The sequence below is a fragment of the Azolla caroliniana genome, unplaced genomic scaffold (genome assembly GCF_043228905.1).
Source record: "Azolla caroliniana isolate FFs.n. ecotype wild unplaced genomic scaffold, voAzoCaro1.0.p SCAF_603, whole genome shotgun sequence".
NCBI classification, from domain to species: Eukaryota; Viridiplantae; Streptophyta; class Polypodiopsida; order Salviniales; family Salviniaceae; genus Azolla; species Azolla caroliniana.
The window spans coordinates 1-19,469 of record NW_028231038.1 but is presented as its reverse complement, the minus strand read 5'-3'; the positions used below and the strand labels follow the sequence as shown (position 1 = coordinate 19,469).

The 19,469-nt window shown below is 42.7% G+C and overlaps 3 non-coding genes across 3 annotated transcripts; all 3 read left to right on the top strand.

Moving 5' to 3' along the window:
* The first annotated feature begins 7,096 nt into the window (after positions 1 to 7,096).
* Positions 7,097 to 7,176, top strand: TRNAL-UAG (transfer RNA leucine (anticodon UAG)). The gene has a single exon. It is a non-coding gene; the product is annotated as a tRNA-Leu (tRNA).
* Positions 7,177 to 7,880: 704 nt separating this feature from the next.
* On the top strand, positions 7,881 to 7,960 carry TRNAL-UAG (transfer RNA leucine (anticodon UAG)). Its single transcript has one exon. It is a non-coding gene; the product is annotated as a tRNA-Leu (tRNA).
* Positions 7,961 to 9,550: 1,590 nt separating this feature from the next.
* On the top strand, positions 9,551 to 9,630 carry TRNAL-UAG (transfer RNA leucine (anticodon UAG)). Its single transcript has one exon. It is a non-coding gene; the product is annotated as a tRNA-Leu (tRNA).
* Positions 9,631 to 19,469: the final 9,839 nt, after the last annotated feature.

Genomic DNA, 19,469 nt, shown 5'->3' with positions numbered 1-19,469 from the left:
ACCTCCAATACCTCATCATTCCATTCCGAATTCTGAAGAAGAGGTCAGCGAGGCTGAGATGCCTCTGCATGATGAGGATATCGGAGCTCTGACAGAGAGTCTAATCTCATTTCGGCTAAGTGGGCCGAATGAGGGGTTGGGCTGAGATGGCCAACCAAATGAAGAGCCGATGAGTAGTGGAGACTCGACCGTGTTGTCCCCGTGTAAAGAACTGAGGAGACGGTTTACGCATCAAAAAAAAGGGAAGAAGAAAATGTCGGAATACGATTTCGGCAGTGCCGAGTCAGATCGGAGTGAGTCTGATTTTGGGCCAATCGAAAAGGAATCTCCATGGAAGAAGTCGAAACCGGCCGAAAAGACCGTGAAATCAGGTAATCACGAATTACGCCGATCTACCCGCCTGACAAACCTCGTAAAGAGGTACGGGTACAATGAATACATGGCGCACCATTACACATACATGACATGAGTGGCGGAAGTACGTGAGCCGAAAAGCTACGCAGAAGCGGCGGAAGACGCAAATTGGCATGCTGCGATGGAGGAAGAGATGCACGCTTTAACAGACAATGAGACTTGGGACCTGGTTGACGTACCGAAAGGTGTAAAGCTGATTGGATGTAGATGGGTGTATAAGGTGAAATACAATACCAACAACTCTGTCAATCGATATAAGGCCCATTTGGTTGCGAAAGGCTACACGCAGAAGCACGACGTAGATTACGATGAGACCTTGGCCCCAGTCGCGAAGATGACTATCGTGCGAGTTCTGCTAGCCATAGTTGCGGCAAGGGGTGGCACTTACATCAGATGGATGTAAAAAATGCGTTCCTCCAAGGCGATCTGGAGGAATAGGTGTACATGGTACAACCCCTGGATTTCTATCGGAACAGAACACTTCGGCAGGCTGCTGATTGAAGAAGGCGTTATACGGCCTTAAGCAAGCCCCGCGAGCTTGGAACACGAAGATTACGCAACGGTTGCATAGAATGGGGTTTACAACGTCCAAATCCAACTCTTCGTTATTCGTTTGGCAAGGTCAACATGGACCAGTTTGTCTTTTACTTTATGTTGATGATTTAGTCATCGCCGGTGCCGACTTGGAAGAAATCCTTCATGTAAAGTCTCAGCTTGCGGCATCATTCGAAATGAAGGATCTTGGAGACCTTCATTACTTCCTCGAGATCGAAGTGATCCGTCCCCCGAAGGCATATCGATCAGCTAGCGCCATTACGCGCTGAATATGCTCTTCAAGTTCGGGATGGAAGATTGTAAGCCCATCTTGACCCCTCTGGATAGAAACGTAAAGCTTCGCCGAGATTCGGGAAAGGCGTGCGACCCGACACGGTTTTGACAGATTGTCAGAAGCCTCATCTACTTGATGATCACTCGGTCGGACCTTAGCAATCCGGTCGGAATGATCAGTCAATTTATGTCGCAACCCATGACTGAGCACCTTCAGTGCGCACAAAGGATATTACGATATGTTAGCGGCACGAAAGATATGGCGTTGTTGTATCGTGTAGATGTAGCCGAGCAGTTAGTGGGCTACATGGATGCCGATTGGGCCGGAAATGCCCACGATCGTAGATCCACATCTAGATACGCATTCTCACTAGGAAGTGCGACGATCGTGTGGAGCAGTAAGAAGCAGTCGACAGTAGCATTGTCGAGCACAAAGGCCGAATATCGAGGGGCGATTGTCGCTACGTGCGAAGTCATTTGGCTAAAACGGCTATTACGGGATCTACACGTAGAGATGTCCGATCCAACGACAATCTACTGTGACAACCTCGGCAACATCCACCTTGTGAAGAACCCTGTGTTCCACGCCTGGACCAAGCACATTGAGGTGCACTATCACTTCGTTCGCGAGCGTGTCCTTTCTGGTGAGGTCAAACTGGCATATGTCTTGACGGGTCGGCAGATTGCCGACATCTTCACCAAGCCCCTTGGTCTCGACAAGTTACGACATTTCTCGATTGAGCTGGGTTTGCGGCACCTCGACACGCCGAACTTGAGGGGGAGACAGGAACAGGAACAAGAGCATGAAAGGAGCGGTACTAATTGCAATGCCGAATCGGATAAAGAATTCGATTTCGGGCCTGTTGAAGAAGCCGAAGAAGAAGAAAACAGGGGCCGTATTCACAAGGAAGAGATGAAGACAACCGAACAAAGGGGAAATATAGCCAAGGAGGGCATAAAGACCAAGGCCAAGACATGGTCTGATGTTGTCAAGGGCATGAAAATAGAAGACGAATTGGAGACAGCCAATTTGGTTGAAAGTGGAATTGAATCAGAAGTGATCGATTTAATCGAAATGTTCGATTTGACTGAGGGCCAAGCGGAGGAAAGGACAGCAAAAGAGGCGCCAACACCGCGACATCAAGGGAGCTGAGAAGGGATGCATGAGCAAACAAGCTGACCGGAAGGGTCAAAGAGCGCGGAATCGAACGGGTCGAGGAGCGCGAGCGAGGCGTGAAGCCAGGGGAGGCTGGAGCGAAGATCCGGAAAAGCAGATGGAATCTCAAGCCGAGTTTGAGGGGGAGTGTTGAGAGACAAGCTCAACATTGGGTGTGTAAACGGGTACGTAACCCTGTACGTAGATTGGGTGCATAAAACCGTACGCAAATTATGGTCATGGCGACGTTTAAATCAAGAGGCCATTAGAATGTTATTCCTCATAAGGAATAGTTTTGGGATTTAGTGTAGAAGACTCATTTATGAGCGGTCAAGTACTAGCAATACTTGTGTCAGCCCGATAGTCAGGGCTTGTATAAAAGGTGCTCACTGAGCACGGAACTGTCGTACTATCGAATCGTGTACTCTGTGTTCTCCCTCTCTTTCTCCGTGAGTTTTGTGTTCTACTGAACTGTCGTACTATCGAACCGTGTACTCTGTGTTCTTACGCATACACTTCTGCACACGTATTCTTTTACAACAATGAGAACAAGGGTTATAAGAATGTGCCAAAGATTGGCATTCAATACTCGGAGACATGCGTATATAGCATGGTTTGGACACATGCATGCTCGCCAACTCATATGTACGCATGATCACCACTTGGCATTCATGCAAACATGACACTTGGTGATCATGTATTAGCCCATGTGGGGTGGTGACATTTCATAATATCGCATATGTGTGCTAATGATCTAATGAAAGTTATAAAAAATAATATGTATGAAATAATCTATCCTATTGGTTGAGGTTACACGTCTTTTTAAAAGATGTCATAGGCTCAAATCTCTATTATAAGTTTGGAGTTTTAGTATATGTTCATAACATTATCCCCTTCCATTGACGACAAGTTCCACGCGCTACAATGCATGAACTAGGACCTAGCTAATTCGGATATTGATGATGAAATTTAGTTACAAGTTCTTTGGCATTATTGAGATTTTCACCCAGCTCCCATGTTAGATCAGTAAGTGTATAACCCAACCAATCAACAAAATGATACAATTTTTTGTGCACAACTTTGGAGTCCCAAACAGTTTTCGCCTCATATTTTGGAGCTTCATCAAGCTCAAAAGGTCATAGACAATCCTCTACAACAGGATTTCTCAAGATTTCTGGATGGTCAAACATTGTCCAACAGGGGAGCACGCACAAGTTGGCAAAGAAAGGAATAAATTTGGTAGAAGAATGAATTGAATTATTGTAAGAAAACTCCACAAAATGCAAATAGCCAATCCAATCATCTTGTTGCTAGTGTTGGCATAAAAGGACGACCCCTTCTACTTTGTATCCTTAGTGTGAACACAATCTCTAACTAGGGCTTGAGTATATAAGCTCAAGCCTACCGTTGTAAAGATAGTCTTGGAGAGAAAAGAGTTACAAAGAAGAGAATAAGAGAGAACTTCCATTGAAGCTTAATATCTGTCTATTGCCTATCTTTCTTCTTCTTCTTCTTGTTGCATATCTGTGTTGTTTGTTGTACACATTTTACCTTGTAGGTCCTCATGCACTCTTCTGCATTCATTTGATATATCATATTGACAAAAATGGGTATCAGAGCGACTTGTAGTCCAGCGGCAACAACAACATAAACCTGAGAAGAGAAGAATTAGCTGAAGGAAAGGACTAGGTCAGAAAAATCTTACTTCCTACAAAACATGGCCTCTACATCTAGTACTGGAGTAGAAATCTGAAAGTTCAACGGCAAGAACTTTGCCCTATGGAAGGAGATGATATGGGATGTACTGATCATCCGACATCAAACCAAGGCAATACGGCACAAGACCAAGCTAGCCTCGTTGACAACAGACAAATGACACTCACTGGATGAAATAGCCAAGTTGACCATTCAAATGCACCTGGTCGAAAACGTCTACTTTAGCATGGCAAAGGAGACAACTTCATTCTCTTTGTGGGAAAAACTAATGGCGTTGTACGAGAAGAAATCTTCCTCATCAAAGTTGATATTGATTTGAGAGTTATTCAACATAACGATGAGAGAGACGGATCCAACAACCTCCCACATCAACACCTTCGATCAGGTGTTATTTGAACTCTCCTCCCAAGGGATTAACTTCGAAGAAGAAGTTAAAGCCCTTGCCCTCCTTTCGAGCTGGCTGGGTAGTTGGGAGGTATTCTATATGACCTTTGCCAACAACTGCCCGAATCTAAATCTAGATGAGACAATTAGACAAGTCCTCACGGAGGATATTCGGCGAAAATCGATGGGACTCACCATCGATGAGCTGGCAGAAACCCACCATTTGAGTGAGTCAATTGAACGATCCAATCGATCGAGAGAACAAGTAGAAAGAACTGGTCAAAACACTAGTCGACCAAGAAATAGGGGGCACCGACCACGATCGAAGTCGAGGAATGGTCGATCAAGTGATTTCTGCACTCATTGCAGAAAAATTGGTCATAATGTTTTCGACTACTGGTTGATCAAGTGGAAGAAGAATGGTCGGCGATTCGAGCGGAGCTCAAGACAATCCGACTCAAACCATTCTCCAGTCAGCAACAAAATCAATGTTGTCGACTCTCGATCAGGAGAAACACTCTCTTCAAGAGCTCTGATGTCTCCTTCGTCCCGAGGCATTTCAGCCTCGCTGACCTCTTCATCAGAGATCGGAATGGAGTCGTCAGGGGTTGGAGGCGAAGGAAAGTACCACGACGCGGACTCGTCTAACACAACATGACGACTTAGGCGAGATTGTTTGGTTCGGGGGTTATAACACTTATAACCCTTCTGTTCGTCCGAGTAGCCAACCAAGATACACTACTCGGCTTTGGCGTTCAACTTCCTCCGTTTTTCCTTCAGCACAGGCACATACGTGATGCTACCGAAGACCCTCAAATGTGCCAATTTCGTCTTCTCCTTGAAGTACAACTCATGTGGCGACACTCCTACATTGGCAAATGCCCGATTCTGAAGGTAGATGGTTGTTCTGACTGCCTTAGCCCAATAGAACTTCGGCAGATGCTTCTCTTCAAGCATCGCCCTTGCCGCCTCCTCTATCGTCCGATTCTTCTTCTCGGACACGTCATTTTGCTGCGGCGTGTATCTACACGAGAATTTGCGTCGAATTCCCTCCTTTTGTAGATAACTCGAGAACTAGTCAAAGAAGTACTCCTTCCCGCCATCGGACCTTAGGCACTCAATCTTTCACCTGGTTTCCCTTGCCAAAAGGCTCTTCACCTTCAGGAAACATGCGAAGACTTCGCTCTTTTTCGCGATCAAGCATGCCCAAGTGTGCCGAGTGAAGTCATCGATGAAGGTTACGAAGTAACGGCTTCCTCCGATGCTCACGTTCTGTGCTGGTCCCCATATATCCGAATGGATCACATCGAGCGGATTTCGACTTCGATTACGCTCGTTGGGAAATGGAAGCCAGTGATGCTTCCCGAGCTTGCAGGCTTCGCAGACTTGGCCATTCTGGCCACTAAATTTCGGCAATCCAAAAACAATGTTCTTCGTCTGCATTTCACGAAGCCGTAGGAAGTTAACATGGCCGAACGGCTTGTGCCATAGGTCGATGTCCGACTTGATCTTCTGTCCTTTTGTGAACGACGCGGTTCTGACTTCATTGGTGTTGAGGATGAACATCCTCCCTTCACGGTGCCTCGCTCTTTTTCGCAATCAAGCATGCCCAAGTGTATCGAGTGAAGTCATCGATGAAGGTTACGAAGTAACTGTTGGGAATATGTCCCTCCAGTGGGAGGAAGAACCGACTCTATGACAGGGAAGATCCGACTATTCGGAAAGCCGACACACGAAGAGTCGAAAACAGTGAGTCGATTGTTTGAAGATTTGACTATTATTATTATAGTAATAATAATGATGATGATGTGTGGAAACAAGTTCCTCCAGATTTGCCTACATTGCACATTGATGTGCTTAGCATTGTTACCCAACGACCTAAATTTACAAGACTTAAAATATCACTCTCTTTTTTAACACTCTTTCGCAACTCCTTCAAGTGTGGACTTGTTTTGATATCATGGGTTCAAATCCCACATTGACACCACTTAAAATATCACTCTCTTTTTTAACACTATTTATCAACTTTATCAAGTGTGGACTTGTTTTGATGTCATGGGTTCAAATCCCATAGTTGTCATTAGCGAATTTAAACAATCTAGCATTACCAAACTTTTAATGAAATCACTACTACATTATTCTTGTACAAAAGAGGGCCATAAAAATTTGTAAGCATGTCCTTTATTCGACCTATTGCCTGCATTGCACATTGATATGCTTAACATTCTTGCGCAACGACCTAAATGGACACCACTTAAAATATCATTCTCTTTTTTAACAATCTTTAGACACTTTTTCAAGTGTGGACTTGTTTCTAGGGCGTGGGTTCAAATCCCACAGTAGTCATTACTAAAATTAAATAATCTAGCATTACCAAATGTTTCATGAAATAACTACTACGTTATTCTTGTACAAAAGAGGGCCATAACAAATTGTAAGCATGTTCTTTATTCGACCTAGTGCCTGCATTGCATATTGATGTGCTTAACATTGTTGCCCAACGACCTAAATTGACACCGCTTCAAATATCACTCTCTTTTTTAACAGTCTTTAGCAACTCTATCAAGTGTGAATTTGTTTTGATGTCATTAACACACTGACAATTTGGCTGAGTGGTCTAAGGCGTTGGATTTAGGCTCCAATCCGAAAGGGCGTGGGTTCAAATCCCATAGTTGTCATTACAAAAATTAAATAATCTAGCATTACCAAACTTTTCATGATATAACTAATACGTTATTCTTGTACAAAAGAGGGCCATAAAAAATTGTAAGCATGTCCTTTATTCGACCTAGTGCTTGACATTGATATGCTTAACATTGTTGCCCAACGACCTCAATTGACACTACTTCAAATATCACTCTCTTTTTTAACACTCTTTAGCAACTCTATCAAATGTGGATTTGTTTTATGTCATCAACACACCGACAATTTGCCTGAGTGGTCTAAGGCGTTGTATTCAGGCTCCAACCCGAAAAGGGGTGGGTTCAAATCCCACAGTTGTTATTACTAAAATTAAATAATCTAGTGCATGCATTGCACATTGATATGCTTAACATTGTTGCCCAACGACCTAAATTGACACCACTTCAAATATCACTCTCTTTTTTAACACTCTTTAGCAACTCTATCAAGTGTGGATTTGTTTTGATGTCATCAACACACCGACAATTTGGCCGAGTGGTCTAAGGCGTTGGATTTAGCCTCCAATCCGAAAGGGCGTGGGTTCAAATCCCATTGTTGTCATTATTAAAATTAAATAATCTAAGGCTTAACATTGTTGCCCAACGACCTAAATTGACACCACTTCAAATATCACTCTCTTTTTTAACACTCTTTAGCAACTCTATCAAGTGTGGATTTGTTTTGATGTCATCAACACACCGACAATTTGGCCGAGTGGTCTAAGGCGTTGGATTTAGGCTCCAATCCGAAAGGGCGTGGGTTCAAATCCCATTGTTGTCATTATTAAAATTAAATAATCTAGTATTACCAAATTTTTCATGAAATAACTACTATGTTATTCTTGTACAAAAGAGGGCCATAACAAATTGTAAGCATGTCCTTTATTTGACCTAGTGCCTGCATTGCACATTGATAGGCTTAACATTGTTTTCCAACGACCTAAATGGACACCACTTAAAATATCACTCTCTTTTTTAACACTCTTTAACAACTTTATCAAGTGTGGACTTGTCTCTAGGGCGTGGGTTCAAATCCTACAGTGGTCATTAGTGAATTTAAATAATCTAGCATTACCAAAATTTTCATGAAATAACTACTACGTTATTCTTGTACAAAAGAGGGCCATAAAATATAATTTGTAAGCATGTTCTTTATTCGACGTAGTGCTTGCATTGCGTATTGATATGCTTAACATTGTTGTCCAACGACCAAAACTGACACCACTTCAAATATCACTCTCTTTTTAGACTTGATATAAATGGATCACCCCATGAGAGCCACTCCCATCTAAAATGTTGCACTATAAGGAACACTTGAAATATGGCAAATTACACTCCATATAAATGGATCACCCCACGAGAGCCACTCCCATCTAAAATGTTGTACTATAAGGAACACTTCTTGCACTTCTCTAAGTTAGGTTTTATTACACGACCAAGATATCCACATACATTCTTATCAAATGCACTAAAGGTGGCTATTGGACAACTTAGGATATCATCTTGAGCACCAACTTGAGATTGAGAATGGTCGGGCTAATAGAGTCCCTAGAGAGGAAAGGCTATGTAGGTTATGCCACATAGAGATAGAGGATGAATATCACTTTAAATGCAAGTGCCCAACTTATGACGAGATACGGGCGGAATACCAAGACATATTAGGACCCTCTCCCACCCTCTCCAAACTATTAGATACCCCGAATTTAAAGAGACTAGGTAGGTATATCTTAGAACTAAAACAATATAGGGAGAATAAATTACAAAGTGTTAACCATAACCCTTTTACTATTCATCAACATGTAACTAGTGTAATTTTTTAGGAACAAAGGGAGACGATGAATGTGGATACACCTACGCTGCTCGGCCTCTCCCTTGAGGAAGCAGAAATGCAAAGAACAACCAAACGCCCTCAGATGTTGGGCTTCAAAACAAGTCGACGTGGAGTAGAAAAGATTAAGAAGATAAGGGAATGTGAGCTACGTCGACAAGAAGCTATGGTTGGGGTATCTTTTACATTGGGACCACGGGCCACATCCACATCACAACCCTTTGACCTCCTGCTTCTCTTCGAGAGACTTGGATGGAAATGAAATTAGGCCTAGTTTAACATCATTTTGATTGTAGAACATGTTTTTATATAGGACAAGTTTGTTATTTACTTAGAACTATTAAGCTTAAACTCTATTTTTATCTTATTTTTACTTTCGATGAATGGGTAAATATCCCATTTTTTTGTAAACCATTTGTCTCATGGGCCAATTTTGGCCTTAAAAGACGTTAATATATCTTTCTTTCTTTCTTTCTTTCTTTCTTTTAACACTCTTTAGAAACACTATCAAGTGTGGATTTGTTTTGATGTTATCAACACATCGACAATTTGGCCGAGTGGTCTAAGGCGTTGGATTTAGGCTCCAATCCGAAAGGGCGTGGGTTCAAATCCCACAGTTGTCATTACTAAAATTAAATAATCTAGCATTACCAAACGTTTCATGAAATAACTACTACGTCTTTCTTGTACAAAAGAGAGCCATAACAAATTGTAAGCATGTCCTTTATTCGACCTAGTGCATGCATTGCACATTGATATGCTTAATTGTTGCCCAATGACCTGAATGGACACCACTTAAAATATCATTCTCTTTTTTAACACTCTTTAGCAACTTTTTCAAGTGTGGACTTATTTCTAGGGCGTGGGTTCAAATCCCATCGTTGACAATAACGAATTCAAACAATCTAGCATTACCAAACTATTCATGAAATAACTACCACGTTATTCTTGTACAAAAGAGGGCCATAAAATATTGTAAGCATGTCCTTTCTTCAACCAAGTGCTTGCATTGCACATTGATATGTAAGCATGTCCTTTCTTCAACCAAGTGCTTGCATTGCACATTGATATGTTTAGCATTGTTGCCCAATGACCTAAATTGACCCCACTTCAAATATCACTCTCTTTTAACACTGTTTAGCAACTCTATCAATTGTGGATTTGTTTTGATGTCATCAACACATTGACAATTTGGCTGAGTGGTCTAAGGCGTTGGATTTAGGCTCCAATTCGAAAGGACTTAGGTTCAAATCCCACTGTTGTCATTAGTGAATTTAAACAATCTAGCATTACCAAACTTTTCATGAAGTAACTACTACGTTATTTTTGTAAAAAAGAGTGCCATAAAAAATTGTAAGCGTGTCCTTTCTTCGACCTAGTTCCTGCATTGCACATTGGTATGCTAAGCATTGTTGCGCAACGACCTAAATTGACACTACTTCAAATATCACTCTCTTTGTTAACACTCTTTAGCAACAGTATGGACTTGTTTTGATGTCAACACATTGACTATTTGGTGGAGTGGTCTAATGCATTGGAATTAGGCTTCAATATAGAGGGCGTGGGTTCAAATCCCACAGTTGTCATTAGTGAATTTAAATAATCTAGTAATACCAAACTTTTCATGAACTAACTATTATGTTATTCTTGTACAAAAGAGGGCCATAAAATATTGTAAACCTGGCTTTTATTCGACATAGTGCTTGCATTGCACATTGATGTGCTTAACATTGTTGCCCAATGACCTAAATTGTTGTAAAATACTTCGCATAAAATACGCGTACAATACGTACTCTACAAGTATTGTAACTTTTTTTTTAAATACTTAGAATACGTCTAGAATATTTGTAAAAAGCGTGAAATACTTCTTAAAATTTAAACTTTTTCTTTTGAAAAAAAAAAGAAAATATTTTGTGAAATGATAAAGACTTGTTAGATACGTAGAATATGTCAAATTTTAAAAACGGCAGTAATAAAATGTAGAATACGTGTAGAATACTTCAGAGTATTCTAAAATGTACCTTAAACGTAGAATACACGTTTTTTAACAATTGTGGTTGTCATTAGTGAATTTAAATAATCTAGCATTACCAAACTTTTCATGAAATAACTACTACGTTATTCTTGTACAAAAGAGCGCCATAAAAATTTGTAAGTATGTCCTTTATTCGACCTAGTGCCTACATTGGACATTGATGTGCTTAACATTGTTGCCCAACGACCTAAATTGACACCACTTAAAAGATCACTCTCTTTTTTAACACTCTTTAGGAACTTTATCAAGTGTGGACTTGTTTTGATATCATGGGTTCAAATCCCACATTAACACCAGTTAAAATATCACTCTCTTTTTTAACACTATTTAGCAACTTTATCAAGTGTGGACTTGTTTTGATGTCATGGATTCAAATCCCACAGTTGTCAGTAGTGAATTTAAACAATCTAGCATTACCAAACTTTTCATGAAATAACTACTACGTTATTCTTGTACAAAAGAGGGCCATAAAAAATTGTAAGCTTGTCCTTTCATCGACCTAGTGCCTGCATTGCATATTTATGTGCTTAACATTGTTGCCCAACGACCTAAATTGATACCACTTAAAATATCACTATCTTTTTTATCAGTTTTGAGCAACTTTATGAAGTGTGGAATTGTTTTGATGTCATCAACACATCGACAATTTGGTCGAGTGGTGTAAGGCATTGGATTTAGGTTCCATTCCAAAAGGGCATGGGTTCAAACTCCAAAGTTCTCATTAGCGAATTGAAACAATCCCACGGTTGGCCGAGACTACATTCAGTTGTCGGCACTATATTCATTTTGTATCTCAAACCCTAAACTATATCGTGAATCATGATCATGGTTGTTTACGTACCCGTATTTAACGTTTAAATACGTATAATACCTCATCATTTGTATAGTACGCACTATACCTCAATGTTGTTCAATCAAATATCATGTACATTTGCCCAATACGGTATTTAACCTATTTATAAAAAAATAGGTATAATACGTATTTATAAAGAAAATGTAAGTAAAACCCTAACAAAAAGCAAAAGAAAAAAACGATTTCAGTGAAAAAGAATCCAAAGTAGGAAGAAAGAAGAATAGAAGAGACGACGATGAAGAAGATGAAGAAGATGAAGAAGAAGAGAGAAAAGAAGACATAAACCTGTCTTGAGTGTGATAATCGCAGTAGATAGAAGAAGAAGAAGAAGAAGAAGAAGAAAACGAAGAAAAGAGAAACCTATCATGAGTGTGATAATCGTAGACGATTCCTTAATCTATGAAGGTATAATTTTAAATAATTACAATTTGAAGTAGAACATTGTGATACACACTTACACTGATTTATAGAATAAGGGAATGTTGACATCCATATTACTACAAGTATTTTAGGATGTGAAATGTTCAAATGTCTTATATGCATTTTAGGATGTAGAACTATATTGTACATCACAAAATTGTGTAAACATAGATGTTTTTTACAATATTATAGATATTTTTTAGAAAGGTAAATAATTTTCAAATTCTAGAAGTATTTAACGTATTATACGTAAAATACGTTGTCGTGCCTCTCGACGCTGGATCGTTACGTGAGTCGGGTGGGAACCGCTGGGGTTTTGGACTAAGAGAAAGGACATCGTGAGATAGAGATTAATTATGAGTAGATAGCAAAGAGAAAGATAAGAAATTCGTGAATCACGCGAGTATACTATATTAATTGGTACTTAGGTTGTTAAGAAAGAAGTAGATGCATAAATCGTGAATCCCACGAATAATTTTTATATTGATCAATACTTAATCCAAATAACCAACCCTTATACATCTTTCTCTCCTCCTTATATAAGGACGGGAGAGGCTAAGCATAGCTTCTTGCTTTTCTAAAGTGTTCATGCCCTCTAAATGTGCATGCTTTACTTTTCCTACTACGATTTCCTAAATTTAGCATTCATGCCCGCTAGATGTGCATACGTAATTTTATTAGTGTACATATAAAATTTTCACGCATTTAAAAAATGCATGACTTACCTTTTAATAAAGGTAGGCGAAAATAAAGGTTTTATACGTATTAAATCTATATTTGAAACATTTAGAATAAGTTAGTATAATGGTAAGGCTGGAATTTGTCTGCGTGGAGGTGTAGGGTTTGAATCCTGCCCTATGCACGTAACAGAAATTTTAATGTTTCTTTTATTTACAATTGTGTCTCTTCATCCCGTAAGAGACTCTCACCAGCCTTCTTCATCCGGCTCTTCCTTGCCGATTCCTCCTTGCCGGTTCCTCTTCGTTCGGTTCTCACGGGGTATTTCATTCTCTATCCGGATGGACAAAATGCAATTTCCACGTAGTGTGTAAATTACACTACGACACTCACCCCCTCTAAACCTGCACATCCTCCGGTATGTGCCGAAGTTCTTGATGTTCTATATTCGCCTCCATCCGTATTGCTCTCCGAATCTTCCCTTATGTCAACTACGAGTTGAAGTCCACTTTCTTCACTATCCGCATCACCGCGATCTTTGTCCGGTTGCTCCTCATTGTCGGTCTCGTCTATGGCTACATAAGATTTGTTGTTAGTCCGCTTCTTGAAGATCCTCACCCGTTTCCCTGCTATAGGCACTCGTAGTATCGTTCCATCCAATTCACTTAGTCGGTAAGTTCCGTTGTCGAAAACTTTCCGAACCTCATATGGGCCGAACCACCTTTTTGCGAACTTCCGTACCGTTGTATGTTGATGATCCAAACTACTGTCATAGACAATCACCCAATCTCCTTCTTCAATCTTCCGTGGTCGTAGTCGGTGCTTGGTGTCGAACCGGCTTTTGTTCCGAAGTCGCGCTTCTTGTTGTCGGCGTGACGCTTCTGTTACATCTTCCGGTCTTCCCTCCAATTGTCATATCTGGACCGCTAGTAGTTCTTCCCGGCTCATCTCTTCCTTCCACGGTAGCATTGTCCATGTCACGATTGCGGTTTCCATCGGCATTACCGGTGCTTGTCCGGTCATAAGTTCTGCCGGCATATAACCGGTTACGGAGCTATGCGTCGTCCGATTTGCCCATAGTGCATACGGGAGCATCTGCGGCCAATCCATCACCCTTCCGTCGCATGCTTTGGCAAGTGCTTTGACGATCGGACTATGTCCTCGCTCGACCTTCCCGTTGGCTTCCGGATTGTATGCCGTTGTTAGTGTTAACCGAACTCCATGTTTGGCGAAGAATCCCCTAGCTTTATCAGAGTCAAGTTCTCCCCAATCCGCAATCACTTGTCCTACGCACCCATACCTGCAAAACACTTCTTCCAAAAGAAATTGACATACCGCAAAACACGTTTTTCTTCGTAGCGCCCGACCTTCTACTTGATTTGTGAGATCTTCTCGAGCTAACACCAAGTACTTCTTTTGTCCGATCCCGGTTGGCATGGCTACAATGTCGACCATCCATTTGAAGTTGATTGTCGGTGAGAATGTCGGATGTAACTCATCTCGGTGTCGAAATCTGGAGTAGATTTGACACTTCTCGCAGCTTTCCGTGAACTCCGCGACATCTTTGTACATATTCTTCCACCAATATCTTTGCTTGATCTTCCCAAATGTTCCCCATGTTCCCCGATGTCCAACCCAATCAGATTCGTGAGATTCGGACATTACCTGGTTTCGTTGCTCTTTTGTTCCGACTACTCGAAGTGGTATGCCACCCAGTCTTTTCGGATCCCTCCATAAAAATCCATTTTTCAAGAAGAACTTTCGGACTTGCCGTTTCTTACTTCGGATCTCGACTCTCTTCTCTTTATTGTCCGATGATTCCTCGTTTTCTTGTAGCATTTTCCCGATCAACAAGCTTTCTCCCTCGTATTCTTCTTCCCGGAATTCTTGGATTACGTCCACCCGACATATGTGCTCCGAAGCAAAATAGTCTTCGGAAACTTCTTCATTATCAGATTCGGTTATGTCATCTCCTAACCTCGCCCTTGATAGCATATCCGCTACAACGTTGTCTTTTCCGGAGATGTGTCTTACCTCCGGATTAAGTGACTTAACATATGCAATCCACCTTAGCATAGCCACATCCGGTATAGTACAACACCGCATCATCCCGAGTATCGGAAGACAATCCGTTTCGATCACTACTTCGGCTCCGATAAAATAATCTCGATCCGATTTGATTGCCGACGCGACTCCCCATAATTCTCTTTTGACTTGCGCATACCCGCGTTGCCTTTCGTTGAGAACTTTTGCTCCGAATCGGATCGGATATCGCGAACCACCCGAGTCGAGTTGATTGATGACCCATCCGATTCCGGTTGGACTTGTATCAACCATTAATATAATTGGTCGGTCATAGTTCGGCTTCTTTAGAGCTTCAACCCTCCGCAGTGTTTTCTTGAGCTTCCTCATGGCTTCGGTTTGTTCCGGTTTCCATTCGAATTTCTTCCCCTTCCGCAACAAGTGATAGAGCGGGTCCGCAATATGTGCGTAGTGCAGAATCCATATGTGATAGAATGCACATGCTCCAAGAAACCTTCGGACTTCAGATTGTGACTCGCATACTTCTTTCATAGCTTGAATCGCATCGATCTTGGTTGGCGACGGTCTTCTGCCGTAGGGCCCACATAGATGTCTGACTACCGATATTTCTTCTTGTCCGAATGCCGATTTCTCTCCGGAAAGTGTTAGATGCACATCTTCTAACTTCCGTAACACTTTCTCACAATCACGGATATGGTTGACTACGAACCTTCGGCATTCCCGTTCATCCATAGCTTCATCTTTTTCTTCCACTGCACACCCTTTCATCGGAATGTCATCTAGGAACGACATCGTTATCTCCGGTATGCAATCCCGGAGCACCTTGTTCATCACATTCATCATATGTGCGACTGAGTTCGTCGCGCCTTGTGCTAGCGTACACATCCGGACTAATCCTATCGGTGTCTGCATGGTAGTGATGTCCCGGCTCTCCACGACCAGTTGGAATTGGTCATATCCAGAGTATAGGTCTCCGATGGAGTATATCACGCGACCAACAAATGCTTCCGCAAATTCGTCCACTATCGGACCGACTCCGGAATTCCGGATCGTGACCTTGTTCACCGGTTGCAAGTCTTGGATAAATCGGAGTGACCCATTCTTCTTCAAAACCGTAAACCATCGATTTGAGTACGGAGCATTTGATGGCTCTAGAATCCCCATCGCCACCTTCTCCTTGAGCAAGTCGATGATTTTCGGAATATGCGCCTGTGGCACCGGAATCGGCTTCAGGCTCCACGACACATGGTCAATCCTGAAGATCACCATCGGCTCCACTATCTTCGGATCAACGCACCCTATCTCCTTCGATGTGAATGCAAATGCTTTTCCATGTTGTTCTAGCATCTCATGAAACCGTTCTTCTTCTTTTTGTGACAGGAAACCACCTCCACCGATTCGAAGTTTCTTCCGGGTCTCCCAAGAAGGCCTGTCCGATATCCATGGACTTCCGAAGTGTCGGATCCCCCGAGACTTCTTTCCCCTTTTGTTCGCTATCTGCGGGTAACGGTCCTGCGGCCGGTTTCACTTTCTTTTCCACGGTCTTGTATTTCGTACTTACCATTGCTTCTTCTTTGCGGAGCGCATCCGACCCCATTTTCACAATGATCTCGTACATCTCGACCAACTCCACCGGAATTACCCGGTTTTCATGGCTTGTATCTTCTGCAAGTTCTTCAAGCCGTTGTAGTGTGCTCCCATAGAACACTTCTTCAACTATTCCCACGATTTCTTCGTCTTCTTTTATTATTGATGCCGACCATAACTTATCCTCCACTTTTCGGTATTCTTTCTTCATTCCTCCGGTTACGGCCGTGTACGTGGATGCCCCATCTGGACCGATTCGTACTTGTTTTGCTCCAAGAGTCTTCTTCCTGTGTGGGGTATCAGGGCTTCTCGGACTATCACTTCCCCACTCCGCAACAGTCCGATCTAAAAATCCATCTTCGTTTGGGACAAGAGCTCCCTCTTGTTCCTTTCATGATTTGCCAGCACCGTTAGGAATTGGACGGATTTCCCTCCGTTTTGGCTCTGAATTCGCGCAAAAGCCGCACCGTTATCGAGCACCTTCGTCTCCATCTGTGATGCCGTGATAAAGGGTTGCCCAAGGATCACGGAGTGTGAGACCTCATCTTGCACAAAGAAATTTTGGTCTATCTCCACATCCCCAATCTTCACCATCACATCCGGACAAGCCGCAAATAGTTCTTCCGTTGCTTTAGTGGCTGCCCGGATCTTCCACCCATGATTCGTGTTAATAGGCCACTTACCCTTCCGGTAGAACTCCTTGGACATCAAGTTGATCTCCGATTTGTGATCAATCAATGCTAGCACGGGTTCTTTGATGTTACCGATTCGGACCGGAGTCTCCGTAGTTGCGCGTGCCTAGTGTGGCTTTGTATAGTGAGAATTCGGTATTTCGTCCTCCAATTTGGTGTCATTCATTAGAACGGTATTTGCATTCACCCTTGTAGCGTTCTCCTCCGTACTTTGCCTTTTTCTCTTCACGAGATCCACAAGAAGATCGTGGAACTCCTTCTTCGCTATTCCAAGTAATTCTCGAAGCGAAAAATCTACCCGGCTATCGAGGATTCTCTCCTCGAACACCTTTTTCAAGTCCGTTTGTTGTTCGATGTCCGACGCGAGCTGGAATGCTGGAATCATCTTTTCTTTTCTCTTACCTCCGGAGTTCCAGCTTTCCGGTGTCTTCGATGGACCGGCCGCCTCATGTGTGCGCCATCGCTTCTCATCTACATACACTTCATGCAATTGGCATAAAGCAAACACGTTATTCTTATCCATGGGGCACTCCCATCCTGTAGCTTCACGAATGCCTTCTGCGGTGCTTCGGATCTCATTGGAGTCGGTTTTCTCGGGGTTTTCTAGCATACCTGGCCAAAAAGACGCCTTTGCTCCCGACGACTCACCCACACTTATCCCTGCGGTTGTCGCATAATTACCTTTTTCCGCTATTTCCTCCTCTAGAACCTTCTTCATCCCGCCTTTCTGGAAGTTCGGTCGGAGTGGCTTCCGAGAGTCCATCGAATGAATCCGATTTCCCTCGTAGTAGATAAGATCCCGTCGTAACACCTCCTTGTGCTCGTCGCAATCCCTCCGATCGTGTTCGGTGCTATCACACCATATACATTGACGGTCCATATACTTGGAGTTTGTGGGACGGTCTCCCGACTTCTTCACCATCGCGATTTTCAGATTCTCCATATCTTTCAACAACTGCTCCACCGTGGTTGCGTCAATCCCCTTCTCGGTCGTAATCTCTTGAGTCCGCAGTTGATGGTCCTCCAATCCAGATCTCGGTTTCGGAATCGGTTCCGAAACCCTCTTCTCTTCGTTAGCAAGCCATTTCCCCCTCTTCGTGTATCGCGCGACGATATCCCGCACGCTTTCCCACGTTTCGGTGAGGCCGCTTTCGGTGGTCGTCTCCTCCAGAAGCACTACGAGATCTTTCCGGTACCGGACGTCCACAACTCGCAAAAACATGGTGAGTTTGTCTGGTGCAAGAATAGTTTGACCTCTCGCGGACAACCCCCTGAACCGACTTTCGAATGACGAAAACACTTCGACGACCTTTAGCCCCTTACCTGGCGTTTCCACCCAATCTTCGAATCCCCTCCGCGTTGCCTTGGAGGAGTCCTCGATGGCGAATGTGGTCTTTAACGCTTCTTCAAATGCTTCCCATGTCGGATTTTGCTGTTGTAACCCGTGGATACTCCCTTGAAGCCCGTTGGTCGCCACCCGGTTGAAGGATATCACTTGTAGTCCTTCCGAAATCCGGCACCGGAGCATCTTTGCCTTGTAGTCCTGCAATATCGCGACACGTCCTTACCGTTGAATTGCCCGTTGCGTTGCACGAGCCGCTCTACTGCTGCCGAAATCTCCGACATCGCGCGTTGTTCTTGTAGCATCCGTTCGAACACCGCCATCATATTGTTAGCTTGTTGATTCTCCATCTCCTTGCCACCCGTATTCACGTCGGGTTCACCACTTGTGTCGTGCCTCTCGGTGCCGGATCGTTACGTGAGTCGGGTGGGAACCGATGGGGTTTTGGACTAAGAGAAAGGACATCGTGAGATAGAGATTAATTATGAGTAGATAGCAAAGAGAAAGATAAGAAATTCGTGAATCACGCGAGTATACTATGTTAATTGGTACTTAGGTTGTTAAGAAAGAAGTAGATGCATAAATTGTGAATCCCACGAATAATTTTTATATTGATCAATACTTAATCCAAATAACCAACCCTTATACATCTTTCTCTCCTCCTTATATAAGGACGGGAGAGGCTAAGCATAGCTTCTTGCTTTTCTAAAGTGTTCACGCCCTCTAAATGTGCATGCTTTACTTTTCCCACTACGATTTCCTAAATTTAGCATTCATGCCCGCTAGATGTGCATGCGTAATTTTATTAGTGT